An 18,691-nucleotide genomic window follows, 5' to 3' on the forward strand; every position below is an offset into this window, starting at 1 on the left:
TAATTATTAAAAGAGCTTAACATAATGGATTATTTTTAGTTATGGTGATAATCGTAGATTATAGAACACCAATATATTTATTAAATTTTACCTCCTCCTAACAATCTAACCTCTAACATTTGCCTAAAAATTAATTAACAGAGAATTTACTTAGAAGCTTCTTGATTTTTTATATTTTTCTCTCATATTATTTATATCCTACATTCCCAATCTCTTACTTCTATTTCTTCATATGCTAATTTGTTGTATCATTACATTGCTTTGTGTTCAACAATCATGAGAATATTTTCTTCCATTTTTACATATTTCAGTTGACTACTGTTCTGATTCCTTGTTCACCTTTCCAAGCTCACTATTTCTTCGCATACTTTTGTGTGCTCTTTTAAACCAATATAGCCTCATATTTTCATGACTTGTTATATTGCTAAAATTCATTAATTTCAAATATCCTATATCACCTTTGAAATAATTTAGACTATTTTCATATTTAAAACTTTTGTTTAATTTTATAGTTCCAACATCAACCTTAAACTTTCATTACCTTGAATTATGTCCAAAATATTGCTTGAATAAAATAAGACTTAATTAATATTAGGTTACTCTGAAATTCCATAACAAAAAGAAAGAATTGGAAGTATAAAAAGTCTATCATTAATGAACTAATTTCATAATTCCATAAGGAAGAACTACTCCCTCATCATCATGAGCAAAAACATAAATAAAAAGAAAACAAGAAGTAATGAAACCTAGCTTTATTAAAATTGCAAGAACAAGAATAAGATTACAATGCTTCTATGTGTGATGGATAATGAGAAAAGCCTAGTTTACAACCCATTATAATATAGTCACTAAGCACATAATTTTGTGCATTCAATAGCAAGTAAGATATCAATGTTGATTATTACGGAATCCCCTTAACTTTATATGGACTATGGTTTCTGATCCTTTTGCTTTCGACTTTCTATTTTCTTTACGTTGAAGAAATCTTCCACTATCATAAATTGATTATTTGGCTTAAAGATATCATCAAATGCATAATTTCCACTACTTTTCCATCATTTCTTCATATTCAATTGTTCTTATCCTACCATTGGTGATTTAAACATAAATTAGTAAAATAGTTTTAGATATATAACAAAAGTTATTAATTAATTTAATAATATACAGATATAAAATAACTTCAAAATCTATATCGTGCGTTCTGCCGCATCTAATTTATTTGACACTTGACAAAAGGACAAAAGTTACAGTCCATAGTCACTGCCTAGTTATTTGTTTTTTTACATCACACAACGTCAAATTAATGTCAAATTAAGATAGAATTGCTCCTAAAGACTTGAAGTAGGTAATCGTTATCCATCAGGGATTGGAAGATGACACTGTGTGAGCAGCAGTAGGATGCTCTAAAGTTGGAAGAGGGGTATCCTCACATTTACTTCTTCTTTCCTTTACCATAAAATCTATTCCCATCTGCAGCATTAACCACGGATGGACCTTCATCATTTTCAACATGCATGATAATAATACTCTAATTACACATAATCATTTTTTATCAATAGTTCATCAATGATAAAAAAAATCTTTTTAGATTAGCTGCTTAAGTCGGTTGTCACTGTCACCTGACTTAACAAGTAACACGGTGATAATTTTGCAATTCTTTCAAAAAAAAATTAAGCCGGTTATAACTTATAAGCTTACTCGACTTAACATTGATAAAATAATCAAAAGAAAACATTTAATTAAATTCTTTAAGTCGCTAGATTGACCAACTGACTTAAAAATTTATTTTCTTAAGTCAGTTTGTTGACCACCCAATCTAAGATTTATTATATTCTAAAAAAGTTAAATTATAGTAACTTTTTATAGTGTCCTTAATTCAAAAACAAAAAATAAGCCCCCCTCTCTCAAAACCATCCATCCAAAAAAATATTATGTTAGGAGAGTTAAATAGTCCAGTTGGAGTACGATACGTCTTTATTCTTTTATCAAGATCGGTTTCCCACAACATTTGGTTCTTCGTCCAAGGTATTATGGATTCCATTGGCATCTGAGAGTAGGAATTTGATGGTCCTCCTTCAAGTAAACCTATAAATTAATTTCTTAGAAGTCCATCACCGGCCAAGGAATTTATTCTAATACAATACAAAGGTTCCTACCATACATTTAGCCTAAGTATTTTTTTTTTCAAAGTTAAAATATCCCCTCCCCTCCCCACCAAAAATCTCCAACCAAACGGACCTAAGTATTATTTAGAAAATAAAATAGTCTTAGTCAATCCCATATCTTAGAACCCTCTTCTCAGATTACAGTCCCTAATTCCTTAGACGAGCTAATATTCGTTGAAGGTTTTAAAAGTGTTAACCTAACATCATAAATAAACGATTATTCATTCCTAGACTAACCTTGTTTATTTGAACAATTCAATTAGATCTAAGTTGTAAGTTAGGGTCAGTAGTCATTCAATCTTACCAAGTATGGTGTCAATATATAAAAAACATTAAGAACAATTGAATTGAATAAAACTAGATTAATATTCATGAGAAATAGAATTTCACAGCAACATGTTTCAAACAGGTTACATCAGATTCATCTCTGACCTAATCAAAGAAAATTAGGTGAACGTGATCAAAGAAATAAACAACATAGTAAAGAAAATAAACCGATAGAATTTCGTCGTTTCGGACGTTACTCTTCCGATACGTATTGTCTTCCCATATGTAATGCACCGTTTCATTAAAAACATATATTATTAAAATAAATTAATTAAATTAAATTACAGTTGATAATAATATTTAAATAAATAATAAGTTAGTAGTAAAAGAATAAATAGAAGCTGAGCCTAGAAGCTACTAAACCCATTTTCCTTTATTTCTTTCCTCCTTTCCCTCTTTGCTTTCGTTCCCTCTTTGTTCTCTCACGGCTGGAATTTTTTTTTCTTTCTTTTCTTTCCCTTCAAACATCAAATTTAAGCTACAATCAACATCCATTGATAAGATTATAATCTAAACAAAGCTTTTTCTCAAATTCTACAAGTGCTTTTGGGTTGATTTTGGAGATTGGGGTTAGGGTTCTAAGAAGAGAATAGTACCCAACTCTTGGTAATTATTCATTGAGGTTCTTTGAGATATGGCGCTGGATGCTTCACATGCTTCTCCTGGGGTGGTTGGAGAGCACACTTAGTTGATTCGTCGTAACTGTGAGTTGATAAAAATCATTATCACTTATTTTAATTATCGTATTATTGATATTTTGGTGATTTTACAAGTTAAAGTATTTATCAAAATGGGACACACGCCCTTTAAACATTTTTATTGTCGTTGAAATTTATGTTTAAGGTCATGAATATTGATATGGTATCTATTTGAACTTGTCTATGAATTATTGAGCAAAGGTTTTGAAGTTGAGATTTGGTTGCATATACAAAAATGGTTTGTTTGAGAAATATGCTTTGTTTTGTAAATTATTTTGATACTATTATACACTCCATTTGGATTTGAATTTGGATTTTCGATTGACCTATGAATCATAAAGTAGTGGAGTAAAGAATTGAATTTGATTGCATGTATCTTGGCACTAGTGTTTCATACGTTGCGAAACATGGTTTGAAATATGCGATTTGGATTTGAATTTTGATTTACTTATGATTATAAGTAGTAGATTTTCCATTGAGTTTTGATGGTACATATTTTGACATAAATTTTGTTACGTTGCGAAATATGGTTTCAGACGTGTGTTTAAGAATGGTGTTTTGAAAATTACGGTTATAATGACGACGACCTAGGTGCACCTAGTATGTGATTTCAATTAGGTAGTTACTCCATTAGATGGAGCCGCCCCAATGGAAAGGCCGCCATTAGGAGGAGAGGGCTATCAATGAGAGGTTAACTCCCTAATTGAAAATGTTTTATACCTTGTTTTGAGTCGAGAGAAAAGAGCTATCCGTTAGATGGAACCGCCCCTATGGAAAGGCCACCATTAGGAGGAGAGGGCTATCAACGAGATGGAGCTAGTTCCCGATTCACCCATTTTGATTATTTTACTAAATTGATTTATTATACTTTAAAAACATTTTTGTTTTGAGTCGAGAGAAAAGAGATATCCGTTAGATGGAGCCGCCCCTATGGAAAGGCCACCATTAGGAGGAGAGGGCTATCAACGAGATGGAGCTAGTTCTCGATTCACCCATTAGATTATTTTCACTAAAGTTGGATTTTTATACTTTCTTCAAAGTTGATTATTTTGGTATTATTAAATGGAATTTGATTTTATATTCTATTTGGATTTGATTCCTTTTCCAATATACGCGGTTTCTATATTTTTCTTTAAAGTTGTGGATTTGGGTTCACATTTTTTTTACGACATTGGAATTTTGACATAGTCTTATTTGGTTTGCTAAAGTTACAAAGTTTTCCGAATTTTCATGGGAGAATGTATCATATTTTTATACGGGTACTGGCTTTGTAAATTAAAATTAGATTTGAGAAAAGTAACTAATTGTGCTCTTGTGTGTTTCCCTTCTAGTGGTGGTGGTTGTTGTCTCTCACTAAGTCCTTGTGACTTACTCTTTCATTTTCTGTTTTTTTTTCAGATTTCCAAGCAGCTAAGTAGAGAGCTGCTAGTAGACTCAAGTTCAGCCGCGTCACTCTTTTTGGTAGGCTTCCTTGATGATTGTCTCTATTGTTTATGTGTACATTGAGTCAAAGTACCTGCAGCTATTTGGAGTTTAGAAATGTCTCATTTTGAGTTGTATAAATATGTAAAATGTCACTTTGAAATTCTGGTTGATGATAATAGTTTATGTACAGGATTTACATCTTGGTAATGTTGAAAGTATAGGGGTTACTCTGTCGAAATTTCAGTAAACATGGGTTTAAATTGAAAGTTAGCTTGAAAATTGTTTATTTAAATCTTTGGTCTTCAGGCTTGCCGAGCTATAAGGTATTAGTTCGTGCGCCGGTCACGATATTGAATTTTGGGTCGTGACAAAGTTGGTATCAGAGCCCGATTGTAGGTCCTAATAGCTGCAGACATAGAGTAATAATAGATTTTTGCTAATGAATTGTGAACCGCGGCACAATTTATTTGCAAAAAGCTATTAGCACTCTATGGTAGTCTCATTTGTTGTCCAATCCTGTGATTTCTTTTTGTCTTTGATTGATCTCACTATGTTTGTCGTCTTGTCTTATATTCGGTTAATTTACTTTCATTTAGTGAGAATGCCACCCAATACTTAGATCGCCACTAGAAGGGAAGTTAGTTCCTTATGGGTTTACTTCTCAACCTTAAGACCTTGGTCAAGGAGGTCGTGATTCGGTCCGTACTCGTGGTTAACGTGAATCAAATGATAGAGAATTTGCGTTCATGTAGACGAAGGTGGCTTCGTTATATTAGTAGCTAGTATTGAAGTGTCAATACGAAGACGAGGATCGTAACATATAGGGCAACAACTTCTTAAGGTTTGTTTTTGGCAAGTAGTAAGATAATCTAAGACAAACAAATCTGGACGGCTAACACGAAGTTAGTTAAGATGAGCAGCAGGCGATGAATCCATCTACATGGACTTAAACCTTTACATTTTATAAGTTTAGTGTGTGTGAGGATCCACTGCAATTCATTGACAGTGTCGAGAAGTTATGAATGGCATTAAGGTGCTCAAAGATAAGGACTTGGGAGTTTATGCGGGATCACCTTTGTTAGAATGAATTGAGATCTCTTGATTGTTTATGGCTAGTTTACTTATAGAAAGTGTTTGGGATGAATTAGCACATGCGTATGAAAGATCAGAACAAATGAAGGTTATGCCAATTTTAGAGTACAAAACTTTTTTTATAGAGATTCGAGACATGATCCCCACCCTATCATAGAAGAGATGCGTGTCAAGCGGTTCATTAGAGAATTAGGAGAATATTTAAGTGGATTTGTGTTTGGATCTAATTGTACTACTTTGGGGGAAGTTTCAAATTTGATACTTTAGATTAGGCAACAAAACCTTAAGGGATGCAGTAAACAGGATTCTTGCAAGAAACAAGTTGAATGACCATACAGTAATTGTTATAATAGTTGTATTGAAGTTATATTTCGGTCATTAGGGACAACAAATAGTAATATCATAAAAGGATGGATCCAGTAGATAAATTATTGGGCACTATGCAGAGTCGTAGATTAGATCATGGATCATATATATAATCCACTTTCCGTTAGAGTATTTTTGGTTCTGCAATAGTTGGTTCCACTCTGGAAATTGTTTCAAAGATAGTAAATTGTGCTTTTAATATGGTCAAGTAGGTAAATAAATAAATAAACAAAGGGATCGTTTTTGGCAGCTACGACACATCCATTAGCTAGTCTTGTATGAACACCAATAGCTTTAGTATAGATTTTTGATAGGATTTGAGTATGAATTGGTTGTATGTCCAGTAAGCCACAACCTATTATAACTAGGTAGTGAAAGTTGAGATATTGGGTAATCACTTTTATCCTTTTGAGGAAAACTTGGTTAGGTACCATATCATTTAACCTTAAGTTTAGGATCTAACAAGTTATTGAAGAGAGGTTGTCAAGGATAATTGGTTTCCATCAGGGATATACTAGTGAGTTCAAAAGAATTAAAAAGGGTCCAAAGGTGTGTGGATTTCCTAATTTGTTTTCCTGAATAGTTTCCGAGATTGCCACCTGGTAAGGAGATTATGTTCTCTATAGACTTGGATCCCAACACTTATTGACATCAATACCTCTTGATCAAATAGTTAGCAAAACTTTAGGTGTTAAGGGAGAAGCTTCATGATTTTCTCAATAAGAGATTTATTCACCCAAATTGTTTTCCGTAGGGAGCCCTGATATTGTTTGTAAGGAAGAAAGATAGATACATGTGATTACATGTCGTTCATAAACATGTGAATAAAGTGGTAGTTAGAAATAAATGTCACTTACCCTGCATTGACGAGTTGTTTGACCGACTGCAAGGAGATCTGAGTTTTTCCAAGATTGATTTGTGGTCTAGGTACCACCAGTTGAAAATTAAGAGGGATCTTATGTCAATGACACTTCTTTACGCATGCTGCAAGCATTATGTAATTCTGGTTATTCCTTTTGGGCTTACTAATGCTCCCACATCTTCTTATGGATTTGATTAGTTGGGTTTTAAACCATTCTTAGGTCAATTTGTGATATTGTTCATTGATGAAAATGTTGTTTATTCCAATAGTAATGAAATACATGATCCAAACTATCCTACACATAATTTGAATGCGTTAGCAATGATTTTTGCTCTTAAGGCTTGAAGGCATCATCTATATGACAAGGCTTAGGAAATTTACATGACCAAGAGAGTCGTAAGTATATCTTTCAACAACGAGGTTTAAATTCAAGACAAAGAAGGTGGATAGTGCTCTCTTGAAAGAAAAAAAAAATTCGATTGCCCAGACTTGTATCATCTTAGAAAGGCAAATGTTATTGTAGATAATTTTAGGAGGATGCCTATGAGTAGTCTTGCCCAGTTAGCAGAAATGAAGAGGCTCGTACTTAAAAAAAATTACAAGAGCTTGCTGTAAATAGAATGTAAATAGAATTCAACTGAAACTTGATCATTCAAGGACATTATTGACCATGTGTAAATTTGTTCCATCATTGTTTATGACATCCGGGAGATTAGTCAAATTTTAAAAGTGCTAAAACTGGTTGATAATGTGAGGAACGGTAAGACTCCTTAGGTGATTTCGATGGTGTTTTTGTGGTTAAAGTCTTGGTTATGAGTTCTGAATGTTGGTAATGTATGTAGAAAGATACTAGAAAAGGCTCATCATTCTTGTTATAGCATTAACCAATGTTCTAAATGAAGATGGATGTAAAAGATTTTGCCTCTTTAGTGCTTGATGTGTGTAAGTAAAGGTTGGACATCAAAAGCTTGTAAGTTTACTTCAGCTTGTTGAAATGTGTGAATTAAAGTGGGAATGTATTGCTATGAATTTCATTACAGGTTTACCATTAACTCAAAGGGTTATGACTCGTTGTGGGCAATTATAGACCAGTTAACAAAGTTTTCACATTTCTTATTTGTGAATAGTACTATAATATTGCACCTCAATCTTCTAGGATTTATTTTGGATGATATTGTCACCTTGCATGATGTATTGTTGACGATTATCTCTGATCGTAAAGCTCAATTTACCGTTCAACGTTGGAGGTCCTTATGATATAGATATGTGACTCATTTGAATGTGAGAACAACCTTCATTCTAGGAATGATGGCAAATTTGGGAAAAAGATAGGGATCCTAGAGGATGTGCTTCGTACATTTGTTCTTGAACTTTGAGTAATTTAGGATCGATATTTGTCTAAGATGGAATTTGGATATAACAATAGTTACCAATCTAGTATTCAGATGTTACCCTTGGAGGATATGTATTGTAGGTAGTGTGACCCCTTACATAGGATGGTTAGAAGCTTGAGAAAATTGATTCAAGATGTCATTTCAAAGGTTAAATTGATCCAAGATCATTAAGTAATGGCTTAGAGTGGGTAAAAGACTTATGTTGATAAGAGGTGTTGCCTTTTAGAGTTCACAGTTGGAGAACATTTATCTTACAAGTATCACTAGTGAAATGAGTTTGTAGTGTAGTATAATGGCAAATACAAGTCCAAGGTGCATTGGGACGTTTAAGATTTTGAAGAGAGTCTGACATGTAGTTTATCGTTTGGCACTTCCATTGGATAATTCATGTAGTCTTTCAAATAGCTAGGTTTCGGAAGTACCTTTATGACCGTTCTCGTGTTATTAGTCATGAATATGTGAAGTTAAACGAGAGTGTGTCTTACATCGGTCATTCGACAACTATAATAGATTAGAAAGTGAAACCTTTATGTTCAAAGAACACTGTTTTGGTAAAGGTTCTATGGCTAGAACCATCTGGTGAAGAAACCACATGGAAACCCGAAGAAATAATGCGTGCAAAGTATCCATACTTATTCGAAAATCAAGGTTAGTAGTTTAAATTCGAGGACGAATTTTCTTAAGCGGGGAAGAATGTAATGCACCGTTTCATTAAAAACATATATTATTAAAATAAATTAATTAAATTAAATTACAGTTGATAATAATATTTAAATAAATAATAAGTTAGTAGTAAAAGAATAAATAGAAGCTGAGCCTAGAAGCTACTAAACCCATTTTCCTTTATTTCTTTCCTCCTTTCCCTCTTTGCTTTCGTTCCCTCTTTGTTCTCTCACGGCTGGAATTTTTTTTTTCTTTCTTTTCTTTCCCTTCAAACATCAAATTTAAGCTACAATCAACATCCATTGATAAGATTATAATCTAAACAAAGCTTTTTCTCAAATTCTACAAGTGCTTTTGGGTTGATTTTGGAGATTGGGGTTAGGGTTCTAAGAAGAGAATAGTACCCAACTCTTGGTAATTATTCATTGAGGTTCTTTGAGATATGGCGCTGGATGCTTCACATGCTTCTCCTGGGGTGGTTGGAGAGCACACTTAGTTGATTCGTCGTAACTGTGAGTTGATAACAATCATTATCACTTATTTTAATTATCGTATTATTGATATTTTGGTGATTTTACAAGTTAAAGTATTTATCAAAATGGTACACACGCCCTTTAAACATTTTTATTGTCGTTGAAATTTATGTTTAAGGTCATGAATATTGATATGGTATCTATTTGAACTTGTCTATGAATTATTGAGCAAAGGTTTTGAAGTTGAGATTTGGTTGCATATACAAAAATGGTTTGTTTGAGAAATATGCTTTGTTTTGTAAATTATTTTGATACTATTATACCCTCCATTTGGATTTGAATTTGGATTTTCGATTGACCTATGAATTATAAAGTAGTGGAGTAAAGAATTGAATTTGATTGCATGTATCTTGGCACTAGTTTTTCATACGTTGTGAAACATGGTTTGAAATATGCGATTTAGATTTGAATTTTGATTTACTTATGATTATAAGTAGTAGATTTTCCATTGAGTTTTGATGGTACATATTTTGACATAAATTTTGTTACGTTGCGAAATATGGTTTCAGACGTGTGTTTAAGAATGGTGTTTTGAAAATTACGGTTATAATGACGACGACCTAGGTGCACCTAGTATGTGATTTCAATTAGGTAGTTACTCCATTAGATGGAGCCGCCCCAATGGAAAGGCCGCCATTAGGAGGAGAGGGCTATCAATGAGAGGTTAACTCCCTAATTGAAAATGTTTTATACCTTGTTTTGAGTCGAGAGAAAAGAGCTATCCGTTAGATGGAACCGCCCCTATGGAAAGGCCACCATTAGGAGGAGAGGGCTATCAACGAGATGGAGCTAGTTCCCGATTCACCCATTTTGATTATTTTACTAAATTGATTTTATTATACTTTAAAAACATTTTTGTTTTGAGTCGAGAGAAAAGAGCTATCCGTTAGATGGTGCCGCCCCTATGGAAAGACCACCATTAGGAGGAGAGGGCTATCAACGAGATGGAGCTAGTTCTCGATTCACCCATTAGATTATTTTCACTAAAGTTGGATTTTTATACTTTCTTCAAAGTTGATTATTTTGGTATTATTAAATGGAATTTGATTTTATATTCTATTTGGATTTGATTCCTTTTCCAATATACGCGGTTTCTATATTTTTCTTTAAAGTTGTGGATTTGGGTTCACATTTTTTTTACGACATTGAAATTTTGACATAGTCTTATTTGGTTTGCTAAAGTTACAAAGTTTTCCGAATTTTCATGGGAGAATGTATCATATTTTTATACGGGTACTGGCTTTGTAAATTAAAATTAGATTTGAGAAAAGTAACTAATCGTGCTCTTGTGTGTTTCCCTTCTAGTTGTGGTGGTTGTTGTCTCTCACTAAGTCCTTGTGACTTACTCTTTCATTTTTTGTTTTTTTTCAGATTTCCAAGCAGCTAAGTAGAGAGCTGCTAGTAGACTCAAGTTCAGCCGCGTCACTCTTTTTGGTAGGCTTCCTTGATGATTGTCTCTATTGTTTCTGTGTACATTGAGTCAAAGTACCTGCAGCTATTTGGAGTTTAGAAATGTCTCATTTTGAGTTGTATAAATATGTAAAATGTCACTTTGAAATTCTGGTTGATGATAAGAGTTTATGTACAGGATTTACATCTTGGTAATGTTGAAAGTATAGGGGTTACTCTGTCGAAATTTCAGTAAACATGAGTTTAAATTGAAAGTTAGCTTGAAAATTGTTTATTTAAATCTTTGGTCTTCAGGCTTGCCGAGCTATAAGGTATTAGTTCGTGCGCCGGTCACGATATTGAAGAAGTGAAGTAGGCGGTGTGAGATTATGACAGTTACAAAAGTCCAGGACCTGATGGTATTAATTTTGGTTTCATAAAGGATTTTTGTGGGGAGCTCAAAGACGACTTTATGCGCTTTATTTCTGAATTTCATCAGAACGGGAAGTTATCAAAAGGTATTAATAGTACTTTCATCGCTCTTATTCCTAATGTGGAAAGCCATCAACGGTTGTCAGAATTTTGGCCTATCTCTTTGATTGGTATTATGTATAAAGTGTTGGTTAAGGTTCTATCAAATAGGTTACGTTGTGTCCTCGAAAGCGTCATTTCAGAGTCTCAATCTGCTTTTATCCATGGAAGACAAATTTTAGATGGTATTTTAATTGCTAATGAGATGGTTGACGAGGCTCGTCGTTTGAAAAAAGAGATGAATCTTTTTAAAGTGGACTTTGAAAAAGATTTTGATTCTGTTGATTGGTGCTACCTAAACGCCGTTATGCATAAGATGATTCTTTGGGGAAAAAAGAGCTGGTTCTTTATCGCATAAGGTTCAAAACTCCCTAAATGTTATTTGGCTTTCTGTTGCTTAGATTTTTTGGAAGGAATGTAATAAACGTATTTTTCAAAGGAAGGACAGATTACAATCTCTTTGTGAAAGGGTTAAGTTTTAGTCGTATTGGTGGTTTAAGTCGAAATATGTTTTATTTGACTTTGACTACCAATTATGGAGGCTAAATCCCATTTTATGTTTAACTACAATTATTTAGCTTGTTTGGCTTGTTCTTCATATCTTTGAGATAGTGTGTAGTACTTTGTTTCTTGTGAAGCTCTTTTTGGTGCACCTTGTATTGAGATGACTTGATTCGGTTTCTATTGATTTTTTCAAAAAAAAAACATAATTGTAAAGTAAAATAAAAAATTTCAACTTCACATTAATCAAAGTATTATTGTTCTTCAACTAGATAACAATAGTTTGTCAAAAAAAAAACTTTGTTTAAGTATAAAAAAGAAAAATTTTGTTTAAAAGAAAACAAATTTGAATCTTTCAAATAGATAGATGAATCCATTGTTAATTTTTTTTTTTAAGGAATTTACATATTGTTGGTATAAAAAAAAAGGAATTTATATATTGTTATACATATTTGTTTTTCTTTTTAAAAAAAATACATATTTGTTTTTATATAAATAAGAGCAGCTTTTTCCCCTTCCTCACAAGAGTGCCGCCACCAGCCCCTTCAATTGCAGCGATGTAGCTACGGCCAGTGGTGGTGCGATGAGGTCATCCCTCCGCACCACCGTTCCACCACATCGAAGCAACCGTTAACATCCTTTCTTTCGGCAACCACCATCTTTTCCGTCACGTTGTCGCCTGCGTTTTCTCTCTTTTGGACTGTACAATCAAACACGAGTAACCCTCCACCGTTGTTGCTCTTGGGTTTCTGTTATCGAGATCGAATTCCAGGTTCGTCCGGTTTTCAGATCTAGTTCGTGATTTATGGCTTTTGCCTCTCTTTAGCTCTAATTATGTTTTTAAGGCCTTAATGGTCTAGGATCAAGGTGTCGTGCTCTGTTTGTACGTATTTTGAAGATGTTGAGCTTGCATGGTATTTGGGTCCTATTGTGTTTTCCATTTTTTGAGAGGTTATTGTGATGGGGTGGTATTGGGAGTTTATTTTGTTGTCATTTGATGCAGTTGGAAGTTTACTTTTGAGGAAATTTATTCTCTTTGGTGGTACTTGTGGTGGTATTTGTTGGAACAAAATGTGTTTAACAATGAACCTTAAAGAGTTTTGATGATAACAAGGTATTAAAAATTGTAAATTGGACTAGCTAATGTTTGTTCAAGTGTACAGGACCATAATTAAAAAGTTACATCATTTATTGGTTCTGAATGAGCAAATAAAGAGTAAAAGGAATCAACAAAATTGAAGCTTAGTGCTCCTGAAGGCAACTCGCTCCTGAAGAGAAAAAGCGCTCCTGAAGCAAAGCCGCTCCTGAAGTTAGTAAAGTGCTTCTGAAGAATAGTGCTCCTGAAGAACAGTGCTCCTGAAGACAAGAGGTCCAGAAGCCACATCATCAGAAGCTGCATTATCAGAAGCTGCCTCATCAGAAGTCATTTCACCAGAAGCTGAAGATCAAATGAAGTTGCAAAGATTCAAGGATTGAAGAATCATCACTGCAAAAAGTTGTCTATTGGATTCGAAAACACAACAAAAGATTAGTGGAATTTTGCAACGGTCATTTCAAAGGTGTTTGAAGGCATGTGCTTGCAATTTGGACGAAAGCGTTGACATTGTACTATTGTACGAACTGTAAAACCACCTTCTCCACTACTCTGTTTTGTGTCCACGCTACAAGACAAGAAAACAGCTCCAGAATACGGCTTCGCCTGCATAGATGTTCCTTTGGATAAGGAATGGATTTCAAATTGGTTCTTCATATGACAAAAACCAAATCAGGCAAAAGATCATTGGTGAAAGATCAAGCTTCAACAACGACTCTTTGATGTGCTGGCAATTTCACAACGTCTCTTTCACACCTCTATATAAAGGAGTGGAGACTTAGAGTTTTGGTAATGCTGAACGAAAGACTCACAACATTATTACAAGTGTCAAACCTCTGCTGAAATTGTTCTGCATTCACTTAGAATTTCTGTGTTTCAAAGTTGCATTTTAGAAATTCTTAAGTTATTGAGTCTGTATTTGATTTGTATTGTGAGCACCTCTGATTGTATATCAAGTGTTCAACCTTAAACAATTTTCTGTGTAATTTTGTTTAGTTAGAAGTCTCTTGCAGTTGTGCTTGAGCAGGGAAGTCTCTTGATTGTGTTCTTGAGCATAGGAAGACTCTTGCAAAGTGTGCTTGAGCAAAGGAAGTCTCTTGCAGGTGTGCTTGAGCAATTGTAATCAGATATTACTCTTAGTGAAATCTCCTTGGAAGTGCAAGGGGGACTGGACTACTTCCAGATTGTGGAAGGAACCGGTATAATTGCTTTGTGTCGTTCTTCTTCTCTCTCTATTTTATTCTGCTGCTTGTAGATTCTGATTATCACTTCAGAAGCTGTTTCACTTAGCTTCTGATCAGTGTGTTCAGTTTTAGGAGAAACGAAGAATTTTCCAAAAACACAATTCAACCCCCCTTCTTGTGTTTTTCTCACCTTCAGTATTGGGAGCTTAGAGTTTATTTTGTTGTGTTTTCAATTTTCGGGAGGTAACTGTATTAGGAGGTAATTGTGTTGGGAGTGCTAATTGTGTTGAGTCCGGCTCATCTAGACTTGTCCATTTCGTTTTTTTTTTGTGGAGTTCCCTACTGTATATTCATTGAGTGTTTTGTTTGCTTTTTCTCGTTCGGCTCATCTTGAGTTAACGGTGATGCGAGTGGTGGTTGGTGTTAGTAACATAAGGTGACGTTGTTGGTTTTTTGAGTTAACGATGATGTGGGTGGTTATTGGTGTTGATTACATAAGGTTTTTGTTGTTGGGTTGGGAGTTGGAGCGTAAATGGTGTCTTTTTTTAGTGGTGGTGATATTTTGATGTTGATGATTAAAAGCTTGTGAGTTGGTTTTGTTTTTGGGGATTTTTTTTGTTTTTCCGTTTGTGGTACTTCGTGGTGGTTTCCATGGTGGTGTTGATACTGAGTCTTTTGTGGTGGTGTTCGTGGTGGTGATGCTCGTGGTGGCTGATGCTGATTTTTTGGTGAGGATTAATGGTGGTTTTTGTAGTGGTTAATGGTAGTTTTGTGTGGTGGTGGTGTTGCTGGTTTTTGTGGTGGTGCTTGTGGTATTTTTGGTGGTGGCTAGTGGTGGTTTTTGGTGGTTGTTATGTTTTTTGTGGATTTTCTTCTATGAGTTTGTTGTTAATATGGTTTTCAAATACTTATGAGGGGATTTTACATGCGCTTAATTGTGCTTTAACTGCGCTCAACTGCATAAGAGAAACAAAGTGCGGTTACTAGGGTTTTTGGTAGGATTGATGCATATTTTGGACGGGTTTTGCAATGGTTTGGCACAATACTTGTTTCTGCTATTGCTCAGTCGTTTAGACTTTGGTTTTTGGAGATGACTTTTTGGTTATGGTGTTTAGTTTGTATTGGTTTGGAGGCCCTTAGTGGAGGGTGTTTTTGGTTTATTTGTAGAAGTTTGTATTTGATGCATAGGTGTATGTCTGGGTGTTCCGCATATATATGACACACTTTTTTTTGTATGTTCCTACTTAAGTCTCCTAGCCAAGCATTCCTTGTGCTTGCTAGGATTCTTTGTGTTTTGAATAAACTTCATTTTAGCTTCTTCAAAAAAAGTATAGATTTATTTTATTTTATTTTTAGGGGAAAGATATAGTATAGATTTATATAATTAATTATTTACAAAATTATTTAATGTTATGTTTTGGACTAGTATGATAAATTAGCCTATATATATATATGACTGACGAGCAAGTGTTATAGAACCCTATTCAAGTCCCTTTCTGTAGAAGAAAGAAGAGAATCAGCGATTCAGCAAGCATCATCGATGGCGGCAGATTGGTCTGAACTGCCAAAGGATCTTCTGAATCTGATATCAAAACGAATCGACAACGAAATTGATCTCATTCGCTTCCGATCAATTTGTACCAATTGGCGCTCTTCTTCCATCCGAAATCACCACCGTGACATTTTAACCATCAATTTCCCATTCATCCATCCCCTATTCAACAATGATTCCATCACAAACAAAACTCCATTCTGTAATAACCTCTCAAAACACAGTTTCTTTCTCATCAAACCACCACAAGAACAAACCCTAGTTGGTCGTCGTCTTCCTTTTGGTTGTTTAAAATTATACAAAGCTCCACCGGCAAAACCGAATTCCAATATGGCTTGCATTCATCTTCTGATCCCCTTTTCGACTTCAACAAATTCTCCCTTCTTCATTTGGCAACCAACTTCATTCCCGTCGACAAACAAACGAAAGTACCGAAATCAATCGATGGTCCTGTGGTTCTCTACATATACCTTAAAAAAGCCATTGCTGTCACTTCCCATGGAAAAAAACCTATCATTCTCGGCACGTTTTCTGTTTCCTGTTCTGAAGATCAGCCAGTGGTCTTCAAATGCGGTGATGAGAATTGGAAGATTATTCCTGAAATATCGGCATATTCAGGAGACATTTGTGTCTTCAAAGGTCGGCCTTATGTGGTAGACAAAACTGGACGTACAGTTACTATTGGACCGGAGGATTCCACTGTCTAGTTAGTGGCTGAATCTTTGGTTGGTGGTGGGGATATTAAATTCTTAGTGGTGAGTGTGGGTGATTTGTTGTTAGCAGATGTTTACAACCGTAGGTTTGGTGATAAACGTGTAAGGATAGATGTGTTTAAGCTTAATGCAAAGGAGAAGAAGTGGGTGAAGTTGGCTAATCTAGGGGATATAGTTTTGTTCTTGGGGTCCCAATGTTCATTTTCTGCTTCTGCTTCGGATTTATGTGTTCCAAAAGGGAATTGTGTCATCATTATGGATAATATCTTCACTCGTGTGTGTTGTGAAAGCTCTTTTTTGGACTTGGATGATGGTCGGCTTTCGCCTCTGACCGATTATCCTGAATATTTAGAATTGTTCCGGCCAAAGTGAATAAAGAAGCAGAATTAGTAACAGAGTATGTTATCTTGCATTGAAAGGTTTCTAATCTGATTGTGATATAACTTTATCTGATTGTGACAATTTTTATTGTGGTTACATTGACAGTGGGCTTTCATTCTCTAACTAATATGCACTTCTAATTTTTCACTTGCTCTTCGTTTATTTTTATTTTTATTTTTATGAAATTAGCTTTTACTGAAATCTGAATATATTTGAATATTTGCAAGACATCACGACCACAAGTTATTACTATGAATTTTCTAAACTAGATTTAACAATGTTATGGGTTTGTTTATCTTCTTTTATTGTTCCGTTTGCAGACTATATGCTTTGCAACAAACCCCTGAATCCTAATTACATATTCATATGAAAAGATGCTGGAAAATGAGGTGTGGAATTTTGGGCTGCCAGATAAGCGTTCTTACAGTTGCTTCAAATCTCTTATCCAAGAAAGTTGAGTTCCATAATTTTGATTTGATGTTGACTACTTGCATAATTATGGTCCTGTAAAGTTGAAACTAAATTCACAACTTATCGCAACCGAGTTACATAAGGTTGATCTTGGTTCTGTTATTTTGTTATTGACCGACTGCATTATTATGGTGTTGCTAAGTTTAAACTCAATTTATCAGTTACATTTATGTCTCAATTAAGGTTTATTTTGGCTTGAGATTTCACATTCTATCAAATGACTTAAATCTGTGTGACTTGCTCAATGGATATATTGAAGAGTTATAATTTCTAGTTGATTATTCAAACTCATTATTTACTTGATTTTTCTCGGTGAAGCTTCTAATTGTCGGTCATGAATTTAAAATAATAATAAGCTTCTCAGTCTGTAATCAGAAACAAATTTAAAATCAAGAGCTTTTTACATTATATCCCTTACTTGAACTATTTCTAAATATTTTATAAGCTTCTCAGTCTGTAATTACTATTGTGATCTTCCTTTGATGTGTGTTGGGTAAAAGAAGCAATTACTATAAACAATTATTCCATGTCTTTGTGATCTGAGAATCGCTATCTTACTAATTAATTAATTTGCATAATGCTCCACCTTGTTCTGCATCGCCTTTGATCGTGTGATCAGGGTTAACACATACATCACTGATTCTGTCACTCTCATAATAATTCTGCTTTGCTTCTTCATCATTCTTTTCATTATTCTCTGCTAATCTATGCATTTTACATTCTCCTGAGGAAGAGGATCAGATTTGCAATTAAAAAAAGAATAATACCTTTCATAACTATCCAGACATCAAATTATAATAGATGCTTTGAAGGAAATGTAGACATGAAGCCTGAATATACTCTCTATTTATAAACACTGTTTCAAAAAAGACATGTTCCTTACTATAAGTCTTCTTTCAAATTAATAATTTAACATTTTTGTCAAATATATTCCTATTTATAATATTTCTAATTACTTTGAAAGATGAAAAATAAATACGGTTTACTTTTACTGCTCAATGGCCATTTTCATAAAGATCATTTCAGCTGACTTGAATGTTGCCACATATAGATATAGATAGATAGATAGATAACCATACATTCATACATTCATAAAAAATGAAAAACCATACATAACATTCAAAAGAAGAAACAACAAGCATCACACGAGGATGACAACCCTACAAAAAGTTACAAGGCCAGCCGATATTCTTGACTAAAAATCTAAACTAACGACAGTGCTAATAAGCCCCTAAAACATGAGATTCGTTAAAGTTTCCTCTCAATATCATTCAATTTACATCTAACTCCAAGGACTTAAAATATGTATCAAGTAAACTATTTGTTTTTTGTAACTCCTTAGGACTTATGC

At 34.1% G+C, this 18,691-nt stretch overlaps 2 long non-coding RNA genes and 1 pseudogene across 3 annotated transcripts; all 3 read left to right on the forward strand.

Annotated features, from left to right (window-relative positions):
• Positions 1-2,793: 2,793 nt before the first annotated feature.
• Positions 2,794-4,863, forward strand: LOC146952883 (uncharacterized). The gene is made up of 2 exons (XR_015007928.1): positions 2,794-3,196; positions 4,589-4,863. It is a non-coding gene; the product is annotated as an uncharacterized LOC146952883 (long non-coding RNA).
• Positions 4,864-9,100: 4,237 nt separating this feature from the next.
• On the forward strand, positions 9,101-11,171 carry LOC146952884 (uncharacterized). Its single transcript, XR_015007929.1, has 2 exons — positions 9,101-9,504; positions 10,897-11,171. It is a non-coding gene; the product is annotated as an uncharacterized LOC146952884 (long non-coding RNA).
• A 215-nt stretch (positions 11,172-11,386) lies between these two features.
• Positions 11,387-17,319, forward strand: LOC146952885 (F-box protein SKIP23-like; annotated as a pseudogene). The gene is made up of 3 exons (XR_015024778.1): positions 11,387-11,787; positions 15,688-16,885; positions 17,190-17,319. The product of XR_015024778.1 is annotated as an F-box protein SKIP23-like (transcript).
• Positions 17,320-18,691: the final 1,372 nt, after the last annotated feature.

This window comes from Medicago sativa, chromosome 1, assembly GCF_051527215.1.
Source record: "Medicago sativa cultivar Bolivia chromosome 1, Bolivia_mono, whole genome shotgun sequence".
Taxonomy (NCBI): Eukaryota; Viridiplantae; Streptophyta; class Magnoliopsida; order Fabales; family Fabaceae; genus Medicago; species Medicago sativa.